Source organism: Dioscorea cayenensis, chromosome 4, assembly GCF_009730915.1.
Source record: "Dioscorea cayenensis subsp. rotundata cultivar TDr96_F1 chromosome 4, TDr96_F1_v2_PseudoChromosome.rev07_lg8_w22 25.fasta, whole genome shotgun sequence".
Lineage (NCBI taxonomy): Eukaryota > Viridiplantae > Streptophyta > Magnoliopsida > Dioscoreales > Dioscoreaceae > Dioscorea > Dioscorea cayenensis.
Genome location: NC_052474.1, coordinates 2,257,086 through 2,271,964, shown reverse-complemented (window position 1 = coordinate 2,271,964; position 14,879 = coordinate 2,257,086).

The following is a 14,879-nucleotide window of genomic DNA, read 5'->3' as shown; positions in this document are numbered from 1 at the left end:
ATCTTATTATCGTATCGTTACCAATTTATAGTTATTGTTAACGTTTTTTTATCGTTTATAATTTTTTTTATTTGTTACTATTCTTAATTATTTTATCTTTTATTGTATTTTTTTCCTTTAAAAAAAATATTTGTTTGTACTTTTAAATATATATTTTATCTGTTAGCCCCTTTGCAAAATTAAAATTCTGTATCATGTATATATATATATATATATTATAATATACACACAAATATGTATCACATTTACAAGTTTAAAATTAATATGTCTAGTTGAAAATTAAAACTTTGAAAAATAACACGTAAAATATTTTGAAAAACAATTTCCAGTTATTGATATAATTTTTTTTATCTTTTATGATTTTCTTATTGTTATTGTTCTGAGTTATTGGTATATTTTTGTCGTTTATCTTCTTGTCTCATCGTTTCATATGGCTTTTTTCTTGTCATTTATGATTTTCTTGTTCGTTACTGTTCTAAATTAGTGGTATATTTTTTCGTTTATCTTCTTGTCTTATCATTTCCAATTTTCAGTTATTGATCTGATTTAGTTTGTCGTTTATGATTTTTTTTTGTTGGTTATTGTTCAAAGTTATTGGTATATTTTTTGTCATTCATCTTCTTGTCGTATCATGTCCAATTTACAGTTATTGATATAGTTTAATTTGTCGTTTATGATTTTATTGGTCGTTCTAAGTTATTGTTATTCTCTTGTCGTTCATCTTCTTATCTTATCATTTCCAATTTATATTTATTGGTATGTTTTTTATGTCGTTTATGATTTTCTTGTTCATTACTGTTCTAAGTTATTGATATATTCTTTTGTCATTCATCATATCCAATTTACAGTTATTGATATGGTTTATTTTGTCGCTTTATGATTTTCCTGTTTGTTGCTGTTCTAAGTTATTGATATATTTTTTGGTGGTCATCTTATTGTCGTATCGTTACCAATTTACAGTTATTGGTATCGTTTTTTTTTATCATTTTTATTTTTTTTTCTTTGTTACTATTCTTAATTATTTGTATATTGTTTTTTTGTAGTTCATCTTCTTGTCTTATTGATTCCTATAGTTAGTATGATTTTTTTTTTGTTTTTTTGGTATATATATATATATTTTTGTCGTTTATTTTTATGTTAGTTCTCTGTAGTTAATATTTTTTTTTGTAATGATATTTTTATCGAATAGATTTCTCGTATGACATCCTTTCATTCTTTCTTTATCTCTTCTTGTTCATTGATGTTCTGGTATATTTTTTGTCGGTCATTTTCTTGTCTTATCGTTGCCATTTTTTTTTCTGTTGTTTATAATTTTTTTTATTCCTTACTATTCTTAATTATTTGTATTTTTTTTTGTCATTCATCTTCTTATCTTATTGATTCCTATAGTTACTTAGGATGGTTTTTTTATGTTTGTTTGGTATATATATTTATATATATATTTGTCGTTTATTTTCATGTTTGTTTTCTATAGTTAATATTTTTTTTGTAGTAATGATATTTTACATAATAGATTTCCACGTAGATGTCAAGTTGTCATCATTGTCAGAATCCACGTCATTCTTTCTTTATCCTTAATATCTCTTTGTTATCTAAATCCTAAATTTAAATCTTTAATATTAAATGATAAATCGAAAACTCCTTCTCTAAACCCCTAAAGTATAAACCACAACCCCCTACTGTTTAGGTTTTATGATTTAGGGTTTAAGTTTTTAGATTTTTAGGTATAAATTTTATAGTATTTTGGTTTAAAATTTTAGATATGGTTTTATAATTTTTTTAAAAAATTTGAACAATGTGGATGATGACGTGGATAACAAGTTAGCATCCATGTTATTTGGAAACCTATTCAATAAATCTATTGGTAAAAATAACATCGCTCTTTTTAATTTTAAGTGTGTATAGTTATGATCTCGACCTAAGAGATATAACCAAGTTTGAAACACTAATTTTATCACTTGAAAAAAAATGTTTAAGTTTAATTAAATAGATACCCCAATGACTAAATACAAAATATAATTTGTAATTTTGATAAACTTTAATTTTAGACTTTAAAAAGTTAGTTATTCATATGATTTTATCCACAATATATTTGATAAGATTTCAAAATAAATAATTTTAAAAAATAGTTAATTCTAAGTAATTAGTGATGAAGTCTAGGGTTATCAATTTGCCCCAGGAGGGGATGTAAATTCTTGTGAGTTATAGAGAATCTCTTTCCTGCCCCATCTTGAATATATAATTTAGATAATATATATATAATATTAAAAAAATAATATTAAATAAAAAATATATATTATTAAAAGATAATATATTTGATGTATTTAATATATAAAAAAAATTGAGAACGGGAATCCCAAACCTGGTAATCCCCGCTGGGTTGGGATCGGGATGGGTTTGGCAAGTCGGGATCTGGGCCACAAATACATTCTCGATCAATCCCGGCCCCATTGATATACTAATGAAGTGCAACGTCCAGAGTTCAAATGCTATACATGTAAGAACCTCAGCACATTTAGAAATTAGTTGTTGATGGCCTAAAAATGTATGTCTTACCAACAATGGCAGCACCAACAGTGTACCTTGATCCTTTTTCATTTTGTTTGTGAACTCTAGCTGAATTGAACGCAAAATAATCAGTCCTTGATGCAGCATTTGAGTAACATCTTCTTCTTCTTCTTTTTTTTCTTCTTCTTTCAAGTCTAGCTGATCTTTATCTCTTTGTAGGTGAATAAGAGAAAAACAAAAGCTTGGAAAGTAGTAACAACGAGTTCGATTTTCTTTTAGTTCAAATTTTCCAATGATGTTGCAGGTTCCTAGCTAATGAATGCACGTCCATGCATGCAAGTTTCTTGTTAATTCTTTGATGTTGTTTGGTAGAAGTACTGTTTGAAGACTTCCACACTTGAGCATCTCAGGAGTTGGGTAGAGTTTGACAGTATTGTAGTTTGGCCATTGTCAGGGGCGGACCCACATGGGTGGCAGCCCGGGCTGAAGCCCGGGCTGACAGGCCGGAAAACCTTAGAAGAACTGTATTCAATAAGATTTTTTATATGAATATTAATGTTTTCTAATATTTTATTTGTATAAAGTTATTATGTAATGGGCATGAGCTGAGTGGTCGTGGGAGTTGAATGATAGGAGCTCACCGCTGGTTCAAATCCTGGGAGTTAAGCAATGTTAAGTTTTTTTAATAATTTTAGTAATTAAAAAAACAAGTTCTTTTTTCAAAAAAATTGTGAAAAATTTTTAAAAATTATATAATGTTCTAAACTTTATAATTTTTTTAATAATTATTAAATTGATAATATGGCATGACAAATGTAAAAAAATTTTAGTAATGAAAAATTTTTTTTATTTAAAAATTTCTAAAATTTTAAGTTTTTAATAAAATTTGAGAAATTATTCAAAACATCCTTCACTATGATAGTAGTTGACTTTAACCCCTTTACTCGACGTGAGTTACGGGCTCGCTACTAGTCGTGGTTGAATCGAAGAGAGGCTATGGTTGGACTAAAAACACCGTAAAAATTAAAGGGTTGACGAATATGAGAATATCGACTTTTTATTTAGTGCTGAACTAAATTTCTAGGGTCCCTAACGTCCAGAGAGGGATATGTCAAGATATCAGTAGAGATACTCTATAAAGCTTACTTGATATATGATTGACTTTGAAGTTTGTGAAGTTTGTCAGCTTGCCTTCCAATCCTAATTTGAGGTGTTTCAACTTCTCGAGCAAATATCACTCATGCTCAGTATAATCACTCATGTCAAATAAGACTCTTTGAGCCAGTTTTTTTTTTCAAATTCAGTAAACATTACTTTTTCATGGACATGGAATAGTTGTTGATGTAGATCGTCGGCGAGGATCAGGTCACTGAAGAGACTCCGAGCAGCACACCAGTTTTTTCAGAGTGTTTGAGGAAATACCAGTTAGCTTTTTAACTCACTGACTCATTTGACTTAATGAAGATTGGTTCAAATAAAAAGAAATAGAGGAGACTTTTCAACATATTAGAACCCACCAATCAGCACCATGCCCTTCCTTTCATTATATGTTCAAAAAGTAACATAGTTCAAACACATATCAACCACCCTATTGGTCAGACACTCAAAACCCATAACTATTGGCCATGCCTTTACACTAGAGCCATCACCATTTGGCTATGCACGTACACACATAGATATGGAGAGCCATTAATGCTCTCTATTACAAAATATCTCAGTCACATGACCAAGAATACACAATACACTAAACCTTACTCTCCTCCATGCTCATCAGAGATCGGTAACATTCCCCTTGGCCTGCCACACTGCTTCGCCATCGTCACCAACTTCTTGCGCAGGGCATGCTTCCAATCACACACCAACATCCCCTGTTGATTGAAGCATGCAAAGACCCAGCAACCCTCTCATATAGATATGTTTATCAACTGTAAGTGGCTTAGTAAAGATGTCACCCACCTGATCATCTGTGGAGCAGTGATGAAGAGAAATAACTCCATCTATAACTAGACCCCGGATAAAGTGGGAATCTAACGTCGATGTGCTTCGTTCTTCCATGGTAAGTGGGATTCTTTGCGACTACAATTGCTGACATATTATCACACCAAAGTTTGGTTGGATTCGTCATTCCAAACCCACAATCCTGTAGAATCCTTCTAAGCCAGACAATTTGACAAGTTGCATCTGTTGAAGCCACATATTCTGCCTTAGTCGCCGATAACGCCACGATCTCTAGTTGCTTTGAGCTCTAGCTGATTACACTTGATCCTAATCGGAAAACATCCCCATTGTGCTTTTGCGATCAATTATAAAGCCCCCCAATCACTATCGGAGAAAGCTTCTAAAACTCCTTCATCCCCATGTGTGTACCAAAGCCCAAGCTCTCTTGTACCAACGAGATACCTCACCACTCGCTTAGCTGCAGTGAAATAATTCTTACTGGGCTGGTTCATAAACTGGGATAGAAAATTCACAGCAAAACAGATGTCAGGCCGTGAGCGTGTAACATAGAGTAACTTCCCAATTAGGCTTCTACACAACCTCGGATCAGAACAAGTTTCACTAGCATCATCTTGTAGCTTTTTCATTCACTGCCATTGGTGACATAATATGCTTACACAATTTCATGTTCATTTGTACTAGCAAGCTATCAATATAAATCCGTCATGTTGAAGGTGTTCATCATGTCTCTCTTGAATTCACTGAACATTGATGAAGATGAACTTGTGTAAATAATATCATCGACATACAGGGTGATCACCAAGGAATCTCCACCCCTTCTCACCTTCTTGTAAAGCGTATGCTAACTCTCGCTTTTAGTGATTCCGTGCTCTTTGAAATGTTGATCAATTCGAGAGTACCAAGCCCGCGGGCTTGCTTCAAACCATAGAAGGCCTTCTTCAGTCTATATACCCGATCTTCTTCACCTTCTATGATGTATCCCTCTAGCTGAGTAACATAGACTTCCTCTTGAATATCTCCATTCAAGAAGGCCGATTTCACATCAAAGTGAAACACATCCCAACCTGCATGTGCTGCGAGTGCCAACACTAACCTTACTGTTTCTAGACGGGCCACTGGTGAGAACACCTCTTCATAATCAACAACTTGCTTCTGGGAATACCCTTTGGCCACCACTCTAGCTTTAAACTTCTGAATTTCACCTTTAGCATTGTACTTTGTCTTGTAAATCCACTTGAGGCCAATTGGTTTCTTCCTATCCGGCTAATTGCATATCTCCCAAGTGTTATTGTCTTCAATTGACATCATCTCCTCATCCATGGCCTCCTGCGACTTCTTGTTCTTCATTGCTTCCTTGAAGTCAATTGGATCTGCAACATTCATAGCAAAAGTACATGTGCTATAGATATCAGACAATAACCTGGTCTTCCTAACTAGCGAGCCATCAGTGGGTGCTACATGTGTTCCCATATCTTCTGAAACTGGGGCACGTCTCAGAGGCCTTGCTTTACTACTTGCTTCTCTTCAATTGTTCTCACCTCCCGCAGAACAATTGCTTGTAGGATCTTCAGCTTCTATATCAACATGTATCATAGGGCGATCACTATGATGTGTCTCCCTATTCCATTGTGATTCTTCATGGAAAATTACATCCATGCTAATAAGAAATTTATAAGTAATTGGATTATATAAACGATAAGCTTTGTACTAAGATGAGTAGCCTACAAACACACATTTTTCAGACTTCTCATCAAGCTTGTGAGGCTTGTAAGAAGTGATCAATGCAAACGCTGTTCACCCGAATACTTTGAGATGGCTCACACTTGGTTTAACCCCATGCCAAACCTCAAATGGTGTCTTGTTGTACAGGGCATGAGTAGGCGACCTATTGATGAGATACACGGTTGTAGCTGTTGCCTTTCCCCAAAGTTTGATAGGCAAATTTCTACTTTTGAGCAAGCTGCGCGCCATCTCTACAACATTCTTGTTTTTTCGCTCCACCACACCATTTTGCTGTGGTGTATATGGTGTGGTGAATTCTCTCTTGATTCCTAAGTTTTCGCAGTACTTTTGGAAGCAAAAAGATGAGAATTCTCCACCTCGATTACTTCTGATTGCCTTAAGCTTTTTCCTAATCTGTCTTTCCACCAAAACATGAAATCTTTGTAAGTTCTCGAATGCTTCTGATTTGTTTTTGAGCATATACACCCAACACCACTTGTTGTAGTTATCAACAAGTAAAAAGAAATATCTATTACCCGCTAGAGATTCTTCACTCATGGGTCCACATAGGTCCATGTGAATCAGCTGAAGACACTGACTTGCTCTTCGAGACACTCCACTGACAAAGCTTGACCTTAATTGCTTAGTTAGAGCACAATATTCACATTAAGAAGCTTGTTTCACCTCAAGTAGCCCGACAACCAGCTTCTTCTGAGCCATAGAGAGCAGACTTCTATAATTCAGATGCCCAAGTCGAAGGTGCCACAACTCAGTAGATGTTTGACTCTTCACAGCCATATTCAAGCTTCCAATACTGCAAACATCTAACGGAAACATGTTGTTTCTTGTTCTCTGAATAGATATCACCTGCTTCTTCATCTGCTTATCACTTATGATGCATTTATCTTTATCAAACATAACTGAATACCCCTTAGTGATAATTGTCTTACACTAAGGAGATTATGAGCCAAACCTGGGACGAACTGCACACCTTGCGGTTGTTTTTTCTCACTTGATTGGGTAGACACACTCACAACGCCAACTCCTTGAACCATCATCTCCTTGTCATTCTCGAAGCCTTACACCGATCTTTTGAGACTCGTCCAAATTGCTGAACAAGCTCTTATCTTCAGTCATATGATTCGAACAACCACTGTCTATTAGCCACACAGATGATAAACCAGCACCAGTCGAGTTGTTTGCCTTAAAGAGGTTGTTGTTGTTTTCTCCTAGCTCAGCTATCACAGTAATAAGTTTCTCACTTTGCTTATTTCTTGCCCAGCAATCAGCTTTGACATGCCCGAATTTTTTACAATGGAAGCATTGTACATTGCTTTTGTTTTCAATGCTTCTTCCACGAGCACCTCTTCTTCTTCCTCTCCATCTTGCGAACTGGCTTCCACGACCTCTGTTGTTGTAACCGACACTCCCATGGCTTGAATTTCCATCTTCACAACCCTTCGAGGTGGTTGCATCACTCTTCACAGGAAGAGCTCTCTCCCCAACCTTCAATAAAGCTTGATTCACCCGAACTTCGTGTGCTTCTAGAGACCCACATAGTTCATGGAGAGAAAGTGATGTAATATCCTTTGATTCTTCAATAGCCACAGCTACAAAATCGAACTTTGGGGCTAAACTCCTTAGCACCTTAGCCACCACTTCCTCTTCTCCTAGCTTGTAACTAAGCCCATGAATCTGGTTAACAATTGTCACCACCCTTGAACAATAGTCCTGGATGCTTTCACCATCGTCCATCTGCAATGTCTCGAAGTTTTGCCTGAGAAACTGCTTTCGAACTGAAACCACTCTAGAAGAGCTAAGGTACTACTTCCCATGCTGCATGCGCCGACTCTGCCTTGGCTATTCAATCCAAGATAGGCTCATCCACAGCTTGCTGGATGATGCTCAACGCCTTAGCATCCTTCTTTAGATTCTCCCTGTCCTTCGCTTCATCCTCAACAAGACCTTTCTCCACGAGGTCCCAAAGATCCTGAGACCGGAACACCATCTTCATCGGAAGACTCCATCTCCCATAGTCATACCCTTTAAACACTAGAACAGAGGGTTGAGAGAGGATCACATGGTTGTTGTCGGTCACCATACGCACGCTCTGATACTACTATATTGATGTAGATCGCCGGCGAGGATCAGGTCACTGAAGAGACTCCGAGCAGCACTCTAGTTTATTCGGAGTGTTTGAGGAAATGCCAGTTAGCTTTTTTAACTCACTCACTCATTTGATTGAATGGGTATTGGTTCAAGTAAAAAAGAAAAAGAGGAGACTTTTCAACCTGTTAGAACCCACCAATCAGCACCCTGCTCTTCCTTTCATTATATGTTCAAAAAGTAACATAGTTCAGACACATATCAACCACCCCATTGGTCACACACTCAAAACCCATAACCATTGGCCATTGTTTATATAAAAAATAATAATAATAAATAAATAAATAAAATGTATCCCCTAATTTAGACAAAATATTCAAAATATCAAAAACTCAAGACCAGCCAAGAGCACCGATCTCAAGGCGGTCTAAAATACACAAATCTCAGGATCAGCCGAGAGCACCGATCTCGAGGCGATCCAAAATATCCAAAATACACAAATCTCAGGACCAGTCGAGAGCACCGATCTCAAGACGGTCTAAAATGCACAAATGTCAAGATCAGCCAAGAGCACAGATCTCGAGGCGATCTTAAATATTCAAACTCTTAGATCTGTCCAGAGTACATATCTCAAGGCAGTCTAAAGTATCCAAAATCTCAAGATCGGCTAGAGCATAGATCTCGAAGCGATTTTAAATGTTTAAATTTGAAGATCAGCCAAGAGCACAGATCTCAAGGCGATCTCAATCTCAAGATCAGTCATGAATGCAAATCACGATGCAAATATATATATAAAATAAATACACAAATCTCAGGACTAGTCGAGAGCACTAATCTCAAGACGGTCTAAAATACTCAAATCTCAAGATCAACTGAGAGCACCGATCTCGAGGCGATCCAAAATATCCAAAATACACAAATCTCAGGACCAGTCGAGAGCACCGATCTCAAGACGGTCTAAAATGCTCAAATCTCAAGATCAACCGAGAGCACCGATCTCGAGGCGATCCAAAATATCCAAAATACACAAATCTCAGGACCAGTCGAGAGCACCGATCTCGAGGCGATCCAAAATATCCAAAATACACAAATCTCAGGACCAGTCGAGAGCACCGATCTCAAGATGGTCTAAAATGCACAAATCTCAGGATCAGCCGAGAGCACCGATCTCGAGGCGATCCAAAATATCCAAAAATACACAAATCTCGGGATCAATCGAGAGCACCGCTCTCAAGACTCGTCTAAAAATGCACAAATGTCAAGATCACCAAGAGCACGATCCTCGAGTGATCTTAAATATTCAAACCTTAGATATATCCGTAGTACATATCTCAAGGCTGTCTAAAAGTATCCAAAAATCTCAAGATCGCCTAGAGCATAGATCTCGAAGCGATTTTAATTGTTTAAATTTGAAGATCAGCCAAGAGCACAGATCTCAAGGCGATCTCAATCTCAAGATCAGTCATGAATGCAAATCACGATGCAAATATATATATAAAATAATGATAATAAATATAATAAATAAAATAAAATAAAATAATTACACCCGATAAAAAAAAGATTTAATTATATTAAAAAAAATATAAATAAATAAAAAAATAAATGATGATTAAATTAAATTAAAAAAAAATCAATCAAAACTAAATCAGATAAATATAATATATATATATATATATATATATAAATCAAATAATAAAATATTAAAATAGGATAAAGATAATATATATGTATACACGTATAATAAAATAATAAGAATTTATTATATATATAAAATGATAAATAAATAATAAAATAAAATAAAATAATATATATAATAAAATAAAATAAAATAATATATATATATATATAATAAAATAAAATAAAATAATATATATACATATAATATAAAAAAAAATCAGATAAGATAAAAATAAAAATAAAAAAAATAATAATAATAATAATAAAAATTAGATAAAGATAAAGATATATATATATAATAAAATAGGGAAAATTACTGTTCACCCCTCGTAATTTTCAAAACTTCCCAAAAACCCCCTCCAACTTTTGCACACCCCGGACAGCCCTCCGTTATATTTTACATTCCTTTTAACCCCCGCCGGTAAGTTGAAGTGGGTCCACGATATGAAATTCCTTTTTTGCCCTCGCAAAAGGTGGGAAAAATGACGCCCAATCATAACTTTCTTTTATGCATAGTTTTTTTCAATTTTTTTTTGCCTCCCGCTTGCTTTTTTTCTCAAACAAAGTTTAGAAGGCTCATATCTTGTTCTTCTTGTTCTTGTTCTTGTTCTTGTTCTTCTTCTTCTTCTTTTTCTTCTTCTCATTTGGGCTGTATTCAATTTTAGCTCTTCCGATTAAATTATGGAGAGTTTTTTGTGCTATTGCTAGATACAACGGGAGGGACGAGTGCTAATGTTCACTGCACCGACTTCTTGGGAATCAAAGTTAACTGAAATATGTGAGCGATGGGGTCTCGATATTTCCCGTGTCGTAGTGAAGTTTATCACACCCGATGGACATAAAACCAGATGTCTCATATAAAAACGAGGTCGACTTCCAAACAAGATGTGTCACGCGCACTCCATCTTCAAATGTTCTCGTTGTTGATCTTGTTGTCGAGACGTATGATGTGGCATCGTGATCCTCACCGAAAAACGAGTTCTTCTCGCTGTAAAGTTTCTTCTCGCTTATGTTTATATAGTCGTAGAAGTTAATTATTGTTTATTATCCCCGCCACTCGCTTACATTTATCAAGTTTCCATTTAAACACTATTGTCTCCGATTAACTTATTAACTTATTATTTAACTTTTTGTTTTTAACGCTTAAGATTTATGTTTATCGCTTAAATATTTTGTGTCTCCGCTTAAATATCGATCGTGTTCGCTTAAACTAAAGTGTCGCAGTGAATTCGTAATCCGGCACGCTCGCTCCACATCACGGCGAGCCCGAGGGTGTGGCATGCCTTCCTTCCTCATCCGATCAGTCAAGTGTTGTCGCTGGATATCGACAACGTTTTGAAGGCGCTGAACATTTCGTAGACGCACTTAGGAATTTTTGCAATCAAAAAGCGAATTTTCGACTTCAAATTATCGAAGAACGAGAAACACCCGAGCGATCGCGGGAAGGAAGCTTCGACTTCAAAAATGGCGATAAGGAAGCTATATTCCCCATACCGGACAAACGACAGTCGATGGATGAAAAATCGCGAATCGGCTTATGCATCGCCCGCGACGAGAAGGCAACCCGGGTGTCCTAGACGAAAGAGGATCGAGTCGTAAGCGCCCCGAGGTCCGCAAGTTGCGCTAGTAGCCATCGCCACGCTTCGTGTCACAATCGCAGATCGTGGAATGAATCTGTCCGACTCAGGCATTGTGTATATACTTCTTATTATTGTTTAAATATCGAACTTTATATTTAAATATATCTCTTACGCTTTTTAAATATTTTATTCTCTCGCTTAACTCGTTATTTTTTTATCGCTTAAAAATAAATTTGTATCCGCTTAAAATGTACAACGGATGGTGCTAGCGGTTCCCCAAGCTGCACTAATACACGCCGGTTCCCTCAAGCCGCTTCCACTCCCGTCGCACATAAAAAAATCGAACATTACATTACACTCTATAAGAGATTATTAGTAATAAGGATATTTTTAAAACGTAAAAATATTAAGTATATTTTTTTGTTGTAATTACATTGATATTATTAAATAATAAGGATATTTTAAACGTAAAAATATTAAATTTAAAACAGAGAAACCTAAACTTAAACAGAGAAAAACGAAAAGTTAAAGGGCAAAAAGTTATCATTATACGCTTAAAAATGAATGTTGATATTAGCCGATAATGAAAAATGAAAAATGAAATGTAATCCCTACCCGAGCAAATGTACCTCAGCGGACTACAATATCATCCAACAAGAATGTAACCTCAAAAACGAAATGTAATGAATTTAATTGAATTTAGATACATGTACATTTACATCGACAAAAATTTGTCATGTTCTTCGAAAAATGAATCAATTTAAACCGGTTTACATTCAAACTATTACACCTATACAACGACTCATGACCCCGCTATGCACACTCCTCCTCGGGTTCGCTTTTTACACAAAGAAACGGAGTTTAAACAATTACATTGATATTTTACACAATGAACTATATACTTAAACACCGAAAAGTGTACGTTAAACAACGAACTGGATTATTAAAGAAAGAATCGCAGTATACAAATATAGAAAGAACGACTAAGAACCCGCTATAAGACTCCCTCTCGGGCCGTCGATGCCACCGCCTCCCTCCCTAAGTATGCGGAAACATACCTTAATCGCAGATAAGGGACGCCACCCTGCATGTACCCGTAGCTTCTCACCGCGTAGTAATCGCCGATAAAACCGCATGACATAGACGTCGCAGCTGACACTTCCTTTTTTTCCTCGTCAGGGGCTTCAGTGTCGTGAACAAGCTGGGTACTTTTCGGTCGCCGACTCGCCTCAACTCCATGTCGATACTAGAGGTCGAATAGGTTCCACTGCCGAGATATACAAGTTCATATTAGAATGCCGATTATTTACCGAACACTATTACACAAAACACAAATTATTAAAGCACTTACCATTTCTAGCTGCTTTTATCGTATTCTTCGCTTTGGCATGAAGAATAATGCCCGTATTCTTGTTTTTTTCATTGTCAGGGCGACTCACTACATGGAAGTGGCCACCATAATTATCGGAGGACGACGATGTCCACTTCACGCAAGTCACGCGCAGCATCTCCAATCATAGCCATCGTGGATTCATGTGCGCCGCCGCCTCGCTTTGACATGAACAAGGCCAGCTGTCGGTGATGGAGGCGCCTCTTATAACGATATGGCACTACGCCATCGCCTTTTTGCAAGATACATACGAACGCGCTCCATCACATCGCCCTCGCGACCATCTCCTTCCCCCGAGCAGTGTCGAATAGATCGCCCGTGCGGTGCCGACAGTAGTCATTCTTCCACACGCATGCTGTCGTGGTCGAATCTGAACAAAGACATGTAAACAATGTTGTAAGTATAAAAATTAAACGTTAAAGTATAAACTTTAAATTCTATATCGAATGTTTAAACCAGAATCTGTAATATTTAAAGGGTATCACTTATAAGTTAAATGTTATCTCAGAATTTTTAAACGTTAACGCCTCCTACTTAAAATGGTAACTAAAACAGCTTTTAAACAATATCATAAAAACTTCAAACTTACTTGTCCATAGGGCGCTGAGGAAGATCCTTATCAACCCCTCGCCAGCATTTATCGAGGCCGATCGACAACGATTTTTTTCTTCTGAACGAAGACTCTCCAAGTTCTTCTACTTTTTTATCGGCTTCCTTTAACGGGGGCACGACTGCAAAGATCAACCCGGGAGACACCTCCTTACATGCTTCTTGTTCTTGTGGGATCGTGTCTCGCCGACGCAGCACGGTCACCGCTGGTTCCACCGTGAATTCCACTCGCCGAGGATAGACTCAACGACCTTCTCAACCGTGAGTTCCACTCACAGCTAAAGATCAACGGGAGACACAACGCTGTCCGGGTTGTTCTTCTTCATGGATCGCGGTCCCATCTTTGACGCCAAGACTCGCCGCGCACGGCTCCACCGTGATGCACGATGTCGCCAACAATGAAGTCGATTTCATCTTTTCCACCGCCAGAAACCCGTCACCATCTTCAATCTCCTCCACCGTGATGGGTATGTCATCAACGGCAACAACATCACCGCCGATGGTGCCGGCCGCCGACGGTGCCGCTCATTATTTCATCGTCACCCGCAAGACGCAGCGAGACTGAGGCATTATTGCTTTTCCTCTTTGCAAGCTTCTTCGAACGAGGCCGCCTCAAGGGCCACCCCGATGATGTCCCTCGCCGGTCGAACTCCGACGGCGATCCGTCCCGCGCTTCATTTGTTCAAGGAAGGCGCAACGATCGCGATCGCTGACCGCCTTCCAATGCCTCCACCCGAGCGATGTCGAGGGAACTCGGTCATCAACCGGGCAAGCCTCGCGATGAGAGTTGCAGCGACATCCTCGCCCAGTGCCAGAGGAGCCGCCACGCTCGGGGGCCGACACTGGCCGTGGGGAAGCCATGCGGCGCGGGGAGTGGCTCTCCGGCCCCGACGTAATGCGCTTTGGCCTCGAAGCAGGAGAACGAAGGCCCAAAGACGAGGAAGAGGTCGCCTCTCATCTTTCGCTTTCAGCAAGCGTGTCCCGAGCAATAGCATCCGATCGATTACCGTCGTCCAACAAATACTTTTCATCAAAGATTCACCGAACCAAAATTTTGGAAACTAGCAGTGTAAAGCAAACAATCTTAGCGAAATTATTTAGTTTAAACAATTAAAAACTATATTTACACATGTAACTCTGGGAGATATTTAAACGTTATAACCTATTGTGTTAAACAAGAAAGCAAACAAATTAAACATTAAAACTAAAAGTTTAAACCGTAGTCGAACAAAGTTAAACTAAGAAGTTATAATGTTAAACGATAGATGAATAAAGTTAAACGGTAGAATGATATGGTTAAAACGTTAACGCTCTACAGCTAAACAAAA